The 10,328-nt window shown below is 46.6% G+C and overlaps 1 long non-coding RNA gene across 1 annotated transcript; it reads right to left on the bottom strand.

Annotated features, from left to right (window-relative positions):
* Positions 1-9,431: 9,431 nt before the first annotated feature.
* On the bottom strand, positions 9,432-10,117 carry LOC135376079 (uncharacterized). Its single transcript, XR_010417532.1, has 2 exons — positions 9,955-10,117; positions 9,432-9,608 (listed from the first exon to the last, which is right to left on the bottom strand). It is a non-coding gene; the product is annotated as an uncharacterized LOC135376079 (long non-coding RNA).
* Between the last annotated feature and the right edge of the window lie 211 nt (positions 10,118-10,328).

Genomic DNA, 10,328 nt, shown 5'->3' with positions numbered 1-10,328 from the left:
CCAAATAAGCTTCATCACAAAATATTCCAACGCACTTCGAAACATCGAAGCCATTCTACAGAAGCACGAGCCCCTCCTCCAAAGCAGTGACCGACTTAGCAATATATTCACCCATCCCATACAGGTGACATACCGACGCGCAAAAATCTAGCAGACTCCTTGGTCAATGCCAAAATCAGCAAAACGAGCGCCCCGTACACGGGAACACGGCCCTGCAACCTCCCGCGCTGCAAAACATGCAAGCACGTTCAACACGCTAACTCCATCAAAAGCACTGCGAGCAATTACATCGACCCCGTTAACCACGCATTCACATGCGCAAGCTCCAATGCCATATACTGCATTGAATGCGGCGACTGCTCTATGCAATACATTGGTGAAACCGGCCAACAAATGAACAACCGCCTTACCGGACACAGAACCGACACGTCCAACAAACTCCCCAAAGCAGTCGCCGAACACTTTAACGTTCCTGGTCACAATTTTGACAACATTAAACTATATATTCTAGAAACCGGCTTTAGATCCACACGTGACAGACGTGATAGGGACAGACGTCTTATCTCATATACAAGTTCAACGCTCTTCACCCGTCCGGAATCAACAAATCACAAGGCACCCTAGAAACACTTCACAAATAAAATATGCTTTTCCCTTCTACCTCCATGATCATCTGTTATGTTCTGCATGACCACTGCTTTCTGCTTTCTTTATTGCATGCCACAACTTTGTATTACAAATATATATATTTAAAAAAAAATTGCTGCTCGTTCTGGAATTTGCCCCACGTAACCACTAACCTCCTTATCTTTCACTATGCTTGCCAATTCTTGTCTGTTGTCCCGTTTCGTCCACGTGTTCATGAACCTTCCATTTTTCTGTAACCGCTCTGTAGCCTAGACCACAACGTTCACATAATCCCCTCCATACTCTAACAAAGCAGCCATTCACTCCGGCCGTAGAAGCCCGTACGGACCCTTTCTTCCCTCCGGGCTGTTGACCCACAATTCGCATGGACCTTTAAACACGTCACACCTAACCCTTTAAATACCATGCCAATGATGAGGACGGTGCCCAGAAGAAGAACAGTCTCTGTTCGAAATATCGGCGGCTTCTGTCCTGAGGCAACTCCCTTCCTACATCTCTACCGGTTCGCTGGATTTTTACCCATCTGTGTCCGTTTTTGTTTGTCTACAAAAAATATCAAAGTTGACTCAAAGTGCTGAAAAGCACCATATTCACTGCAACTTTGCGGACGATGTAGAAAACGGATTAGATTGAGCTTTATGCCGTTTAATTTGTGATTCATGTGGCTATCGAATGATGTGTAATTTGTTGCTCTACTCTGTCAGAAACGTAAGCGATACCTCTTTAAGTAACACCATACCACCGAAAAATGACGAATTTCGGAAGCCTTTATCTAAAAAAAAACCCACGAAAACTTGCCTCGAAAATTTTATATGTTGTAGGTAGTTCCTTAGACTGTGCACAGAAGAAAAATCAAAAGTCGGACTTGATCGGTAGGCGCACTGTGAATTTTTTGCCAGCCCTATACGCGGAGCGCATTCAAGCCGTGGCACCGTGTCCCGCGTGTTGCAAAATCGAATCTTCCAAAGGGACTTTCAACTTCTGTCTTCACATAAAAAGTAATTGCTATCATTTGAAACCGTTCTGACGCTTGCTTTCACAATCGCTGAATGTAGATTGTGGAGCAACCATATGTGCTCACATTTTTTGCGGGATGACACACAGGCATTCCAAGTGCTGGGAGCCCGTGAAGAACAGAATGCTTTAGAATACTTTTGCGTCTTTATAAGAGGTATATTTCTCCACGGTGATCATATCGAATCATATTTATAGTACACAGAATAACAAGAACTTGACAGCGAAGAAGACAAGGTGACGACGGCAAGAAGGTACCGTAAGTTATGCAGAGCATTCCGGGTGGATGAGAGTGCTCGTGTCATGAACTGTCTTAGGCCGTTGTGGAAGCCACTTTCCTTAATGTTACTTTTGATGGCAGGTTCTTGTCAGATTTTCTTTCAAATGTGGGCAACATTGGTGCGTGTTGTGATTCAGCCACCTTTGCTGTGAAGTACTTCAAGCACCTTCTGCATAACTGGCCCATTTCTGTTATGCCTTCGGCTTGATCTGCTGGAATCACAGTCTTTATGGCAGCCACGCCGATCTCCGAAGCAAAGCGAAAATCCTTTGTCTATAGCACTTTTTTCTTGTGTATGAGGCGGTAGTCAGCGAAATCCACACGATCAGCACTGTACAACGAAGAGGCCATCGAGGTAGGTGTGATACCAGGACGACACACTACAGAAATGCAGATGTCGTCGCACACTCTGTATAAGGGCACTCCGTGCACTTCTGTAGTCGAGAAGTGAGTGAAGCGTCTTCTGTGTGTAGGCGAAACTTTGCGCAAGGTGTCTTCAGGGAGTAAATGCGATCAGGACCTTCCCATGGTCGCAGCATGTCGAACCGAATAACATATTGGACAGCGGCACCAGTCGGGCTGTTTCGGCAAGGTTCACAAAAAGTACCATGAATTAGCCTTGAGTGTGTGCGTATGACACTACACAACAACATTTTCCTCAGTGCAATTTCCCCCGTCCGAGGTCATGGGACCGTAGGAAAGGAAATGTTTCAAAGAATAGTGGAAGTCACTGCGTCCCTCCTGCCATAATGCGTACAGTAAATATGCTTGTTTAGGATAACCCTGAACAGATATACCTCTTACAAATATGTAAAATCATTCTGTTCTTCCCGGGCTCCCAGCACTTGCAATGCATGTGTGACATCCGGCAAAAAATGCGAGCACATCTGGTTGCTCCACGATCTAGATTCAGCGATTACCCCATTGTTATGAACGGAAACGCTCAGAACCTTGAAAAGGAAACCTTGAAACCTCAGAATGGTTTCAAATGACAGCAATTACTTTTTATATGAAAACAGAAGTTGAAAGTCCCTTTGGAAAATTCGATTTTGCAACACGCGGGACACGGTGCCACGGCTTGAATGCGCTCCGCCTATAGGGCTGGCAAAAAATTCACAGTGCGCCTACCGATCAAGTCCGAATTTTGATTTTGCTTCTGTGCGTAGTCTAAGGAACTACCTACAACATATTAAATTTTCGAGGTAAGTTTTTTGTGGGGTTTTTTAGATAAAGGCTTCCGAAATTCGTCATTTTTCAGTGGTATGGTGCTACTAAAAGAGGTATCGCTTACGTTCCTTACAGAGTAGAGCAACAAACTATACATCACTCGATAGCCCTAGGAATGACAAATTAAACGGCATAAAGCTCAGTCTTATCCGTTTTGTACATCGTCCGCAAAGCTGCAGTGAATATGGTATTTTTCGGCACTTTGAGTCAACTTTGATATTTTTTTGCAGAGAAACAAAAACCGGTACAGGACTGCCAACGAAGGATCCTATTGTGCCCTAAGTGGTCTAAAGCCAGATCAAGAAATTACTATAATGCGAGAAGAAATGTCCTGGTAGCGAACGCTCAAATCCGCTCGCGACGACGTCGCCTTATGAGAGGCAGTTTTTTCCTCCTCTCCTATTTCCCGAACCGCGCACCGCAGAGAATTCGGAAAGCGTTTATTTCTCCTAACTCACCGATGGCTTCAACATATATTTTTTTCCCGTTCATTCGAGACATCAAGTGTACCGGATTGTTCGATTTGAGATGGAACTGGCCTGTACTGCGATACCACCGAAAGCGTGGACGCAGGTGTTTCTAGCGAGTGTTCGGCATGAGATTGCGAGTCGGAAGACCACATTTTGTGACAAAGCAGCCTGCCTCCATAACCGACTCCAGTGACGTCGGTCCGCACACTGTTGCCTAAATTCAGCTGCGAGCGCTCAGCCGACTGCAGCGTTCGATTAAATACGTTTTCTAATGTTTACGACTGTTTCAATGTGCACCCACTATTCCGATCGCCCCTTAAGTTCAACTGCGTTTTTTGTCCGGTTAGGCGGAATAATAATTTGCTGTGTGTACAGCGTGTAGTTCGCCATTGTATAGTTCTTTTGGTTCGACTTCCTTATACACAGTGTCGTATACAGGGTATTCAAAATTAACCTTTCACTAGCACTTTATAAATAGGCGAACAAAAGAAAACTGGTGCTACTTTTTTTGTTCCTTGAGTAAGAAACAGGTGCCACATAATTAGCAGCACCTGTTTCTTACACAAGTAGCGTAAAGTTATCATCCGGTCTCCTGTCATCGCTGTGTTTGCGTAGCGCTCGTGAGTAGCTTAATTTTGAACACCCTGTAGATTCCTTCGGGTTCCTTGCTGGCACGATCAGGGGTTCCCTCGAATGTCACAAGTTGAGAACCACTGACGTAAATGAATTGGCTGAATCTTTCATGTCGGAGCCTGAAGGCTACCTGTTGTGAAGGCACTCGCGTAGCCAGGGAGGCGGGTTAGGGCGATGAACCCCCGAAATCGTACCTTTGGTAGTGCACTTGGCAGAGGGCAAGGAGGGGAAATCCTCCCCCACATATGCCCCCCTTCCCAAAATAGTTTTCTGGCTACGCCGCTGTTTCAGGGGTTTCTATCTCGAAATTATTCATTCTTCCTCAACATATCAGAGTGCAACAGGATGTGTGTACGATGTAGGTGGCGAAATCCCTTTGAATGTTGTGTTGTCCTAATTGTTGGTCGTTCAGCCTCTGCAGTTTACGTTACAATCTATTGCCCAATGGTCGACAGTGTAAGCAGATGATGACGTGACCTTCCAGGTACTATATATGCAGTACCCAATTAACGAGTAAGACCTGGAGTCGCGCACGCAACCACTGGGACCGGTACGTACGATGACTTTATGGAGGTGTTACCACCAGCCTACTAACACTCCCTATTGATTGATATATTGACACTACTGGTCCAATACTGAACCAATATTAGACCAGTGCTGCTAATATCCAGCCTATATTGCAGCAAGATGTGGCTCGGTACATACAAGTTGGTACATACTTGGTACATACATACATAATACTTGGTACATACATACTGCTTGGTTACATACAAGTTTGACATTAGCTCTAATAAAATGTTTATTTAGACACTTTTAATCTTGCGACATTATAGGGAGACACTGTTATACCCGCTACCAGAACTAAGTAACGAAAGACCGCTACACGCAAGTCTTCAGAAAACTAACGCAATGCTAGCGTGCTTACAATTTTGAAAAAGCAATGACATACCGCTGCCCCTACCAAAAAAGTAACGTAAATACTATGCCGCTTCTGATTCGCTACCGTTCCCTTCCCTAAGGAACGCCATACCGCGGAGGAGTCGTTTTCGCTTGAACGAAACAACCGATTCGGGTGTCGCGCATGCGCAAATGGGTGAGCGTGTCGTTGGGAGCGCGGTTTCGTACAAACGAGCCACTCGCGCTAAGTCGTTTCGTTGTATTCGGCGAGCACAACCGATTGACATCGTGAAGCAAGATGGCAGCTGGGTCATTTCAGGTCAAATCACCCAAAGGTCGCGCTCGACCCCTCCCGGTTTTGCACCCGAAAATTATCATGAACGCCTTACTGCAAATAAAGATATTTTGCCGAGTTTTACTGGACTATGTTGAAGCGCTGTCGATTTAGGCGGGGTCAATGTTCGTCAGAATTGCGAAAAAATGCTACGGAAAAAAGTGACCTAGTGAGCAGGGTTTTGCGTCTAGGTGGACGTTAGTGACAAATAATACTCTAACTCTGTACACTCGAGAACACAGAATACTCTAGAACACTCTAACATTCGGCCAATATCAAGTTCTTCCCTCGTGTTCCATTTTCGGCCAGCGAAACAGAGCTGCTTTTTGGCGCTGTTTCTTAAAACTTTGCGCCTTGCTAGGGGCACTTTTCGCACAAGCTGGAAGGACCAAAAAAAAATTCGGCGTGTTCTGGGCCTTCCATATTTAAAAACCGCATGATTTCAATGCCCAGCACGTAACACTTTTGTGCCGCATTTAATCCCAAATGTCGTACTTTTGGCAAAATTGGCCGTTTTCAACGCAATTTTTCAGAATTAAGCGGTCGGCTGAGAGCAGTGCAAATGGGTGGAGATCACAGATCAATATCTATACTAACGTATATAAAATAATTAAGATGGTACTTTTTGATTTTTTTGAAATTTTTTTCTTTTTTTTTATGTCCCACCCACTCTACACATAGTTATGCTGGGTGAGCGTGGCTGGGTCGCAAGGCTTGGTTTGGCTAATAACGTTTTTTTCGCATGGTGAAGTTTTCCTATCCGTTATGGAGGACTAGAACTGACATTATTTACAGCTAAATCACATCTATGCTACTACCGCGCACTAGCCCGAGACGTTCATGTGGTACTTGCTAATCTAGCCACACCGAACAGCATGGGTGCTCATGCTCACCCAAGCAGGCTGGAATTATTAAAACAGTTTATTTTGCAGTGGAGACAGTCAACATATTTCATTTTCACGATTGTAACAGTTTTAAGTAAGAACAAAAAGACACCCACATAAACGAATGCACAAATTTTGATTACTATTTCATATTTTCTTTTCAGACGTTAAAAAGCAAAGGCGACAATTATTGGTATAGGGTATCTCATTAAAAGAGACCACTACAACTTCCTCCGTACCGCAAAAAAAAAAAAAAAAAAAGATAGGTCCTGAACGCTGCTCGGAATGAAGTTTCCGTGCGTCTCACGCACTCTCATACCGCCGTCTTTCATTTTGCGCGCGCGCATTTGCTGACGATTGGTCGTGAGCATTTGTTATATTGTTCACTGGCACGTTGTGCGAGTTTTCAACCGTACTCTCTGGATCCCTTAACGAGCTGGACTCTCGCCCCCTCTCTTTCACAACATAGCTTGGTTCCTGGCGACATCCAACGCTCTGCCCTCAAAGTTCTCTACACATTTCTGGATACCATAGGACTTAGGACTTAGGACATGGGACTTACCGTAGGACGATCCTTATTGTGAGGGGGCTCATTATTTCATTCCCCGTGTCACCACCAGCAATGGGGCAGAGTATCGCCCCTGGCGATGAAACTCTCCCTTCGTCATCTCGCAATAAAGCTATTGTTGTTGTAATGCACTGATAACAACAAAGACTACACAGTTTTCTAACAAGAGGGCTGGGAAAAGGGGGGCATGCTCATATCCGGCCACAGGACGCGGCTTCTGAAAGCTAGGCATGCGATCTGTGTAACAAAACATTTCGTTAACAAAGCTAACCGCACCTTAGGATATTTGAAACGGCATCTCTCGTCTGCTCCCCCTAATATTAAACAGCTAGCTTACATCACATTAGTCCGGCCTCAGTTGGAGCATGCCTCTGCCGTATGGGATCCATCTACTGCTTACCGTGCGCGCGACCTCGAAGCCGTTCAAAACCGCGCAACCAGGTTCATCACTAGTAACTACTCACCATATGCAAGTATCTCTTCATTAAAAAAAAAAAGAAACATCAACCTGGCCGAACCGCACGTCCGTAGGAGGGCAGCACGCTTATCATTCTTTCACAGGTTCTAGCATTGTCCTGCCATCAGGTCATTCTACATCAATCCTCCTCACAGAATATCATGTCGCATCGACCACGAGCTCAAAGTTGCCCGCTTAAAATTTAACACTCAATCATTTTCAAATTCCTTTTCCCCCCAAGACTGCCATTGAATGGAATAACCTCCCGCCACACATCGTTACCATAACTGACCTTCGTAACTCTATTTCCAGTGTATAAATTGTGGGAAAACTACCGCCCCTGCCCAACTGGGCACAAAGCTCCCACTCCCGGGGCCTTCCGCATCCGTTCGCCTTGGCGGAGATTGTACGAAACAACCATTAAAATAGCAGAGAAACAACAATTTATTACCATACTTGCATACCCTGCGATGCCAAAGATCCGTGACCAGCTCGAGGATTCCCCGAGAAGTGCCACAATATAAACACGCCCGCCTTTTTAAGGGTATCGGTGACAGTTTTCAGCGCCCCCTACTACTACACGTGTACGATATCAACGGACGATAAGCGGCTGCACCGGCCGCGAGATAAGTCACTATCTCCAAACCCAACACTCCCCCGACCAAAAAACTCGACGTGCCGTCACGGCACTGAAAAACAAAAGAGGTCCCACAGCGCGATCACACACAGCAATTCAGTTCATATTTTCAGAGAAGGTCGTCAGTCTCGTCGTCGGGGATGTCGATTACGACGTCATTTCCTCTTGGCGGCTCTGCAGGTTGCTGCTCGATCTCCCGTAACATTTCCGGTCTGTCTTTGGATGATCGCAAGGACTGCTACCACATCGGCATCTCGAACCCTCGAAGCCCGGGCGGCCTCTGTCCTGGCGCGGTGGAGGAACGTGGAGGTAGGGGCCTCCTGCGGCGAGAACTTGCTGGATTCCGAGTTTGCTGGGTAGACTAAAATAAAAAAAGGAAAGGTAATACAGGAAAGTGACCAGAAGGAATCTCCTGGCGAAGAGGCGTTGTTGGACCCTCAAATCACTATGAAGTCGCGGTCGTGTGAATGACAGCGAACTGAATGCCAGGACGAGTCAGGAGCACTAGGTCCTAGTGACCGACGTTTCGGCGGCCACCTACACGGCCTGTAAGGTCGCATACTGTAGGCAGTACTGTATCGGTCGCGAGTCCGTCTGCATGTCGGCGCTCAACCGAAATTAATCCCCTTCGAACACGTGCAACGCGGTTCTAACGCCTGATCCGGCGTAGGCGGGGATGGTATTCGATGGTGGTTCAGCTAAGAGGTCGCCTTGTATAGCACGAACCTCCTACGTCATCCTTCCCGGCTGGTGAAGTGACGGGCTCGAAAATTGGGCGAACACGTGAGTGGCACTGACGGATAGCCGATGAGACCTTCCGCGCTTCAGTCGCAGAGGAAACAACCCTACTGAACGGCCGAAGTGAAGCCCGAACGAATTCTACATGGCTGTCGTCGCAAAGCTGAGTACGCTGATGCAGCTCCTTTCGGAAACGGCGTTCGTAATCCGGCAGGAGAAATTCCTTCATGAACTGTGCTGGGAGTCAAGGAATGACGTGTAACTCGGCTGCAGCCGATGCCCGCGAAGGGCCTCTCCGAGCGTGCCGCCAGCGCAGCTGACGCGGCGACAGGAGTAGTAAAAGAATAATACGACTTAGCGAGCAATTTGACACCTCCCTCCTCTCTCACCCCCCCTGTTACCCCCAATTTTGCAATTTGCACCCCCACCAAATTTTTTTAAATTTTTTTTTTTCAATTTTTTCACTTAAAATCGCTCATACACGCATAAGAATGTGATAATAGAGCGTAGAATATAATTTTCAATTAATAAATTCAATTACTATTCATTCCAACGAGAGAGAGAGAGGAGGAAAATATCAAATTATCGTTAAGTCGTGTTATTCTATAATGAGACACACGAAAAGAAGCGCACATACGCATAAATGCACTTTCTAAACTCATTTAATAATTCAAGTCATTACTATACACATTCAATTCATTAATGTGTCAGTCCAGGTTCGGTAACAGCATCAGCCCATGGGCGCCGCCATTTGCAAAGCGTCACACCAGGCAGGTCGGAAAGCATCACGTCAGGTGGCAGCACCGCTGTCATCATGGGGACTTCCGTGGAATGCAGAAAGAAACAAAACAAAAAAAGTGCTAACGAGGGGAAAACACGCGCGAAAACAGGCACACACACACAAAATTTTCACCATCGCGAATATGTGCGGGCATGCACCGACGAGTATAGCAACAAGGGTCATTGACAGAATGGCGTACAAGGGAATTGCGAACATGTTTGGGCATGCACGGACAAGAATAATAACAACAAGGGGAAGACTTTCTGCTAATCGCAACAAGGTAAATCGACAAACATACACTACTCCAATACACGCTGACAAGTAATCGCAGTTAGGGGGTAGGTAAACGCGACAACAGAAGAAGAAGTATTAAAACGACAACTCACCGACATCCAAGCATATCTGTGTGCACACACACCGCCCTCCATCTTCTTTACATGACTAAAGAGTTCACCAGCACATCAACGGTCACGATACGAGCGACGCGCCAGACGTCCGCACCCGACGAGAGGCAAACAGAAAACTGAATCTGGCGCCCTCTCCGCGGAGCATACGTCACACGCGCGCGCGCGCTCGCAGCGCCACCACGTCTGCCGTCGGACGTTTCGGTTTTGGTCTCGTCGCCCTTCACGTCTCGCGCGCTCGCAGCGCCACCACGTCTGCCGTCGGACGTTTCGGTTTTGGTCTCGTCGCGTCGCCCTTCACGTCTCGCGCATGCGCTTCGAGCACGGTGGTGGCGGTGGTGGTGGAGGATTCGCTT

The sequence above is a fragment of the Ornithodoros turicata genome, chromosome 1 (genome assembly GCF_037126465.1).
Source record: "Ornithodoros turicata isolate Travis chromosome 1, ASM3712646v1, whole genome shotgun sequence".
NCBI lineage: Eukaryota > Metazoa > Arthropoda > Arachnida > Ixodida > Argasidae > Ornithodoros > Ornithodoros turicata.
Note: the sequence above shows the minus strand (reverse complement) of the source record. Positions and strands in the feature narration are given on the sequence as shown.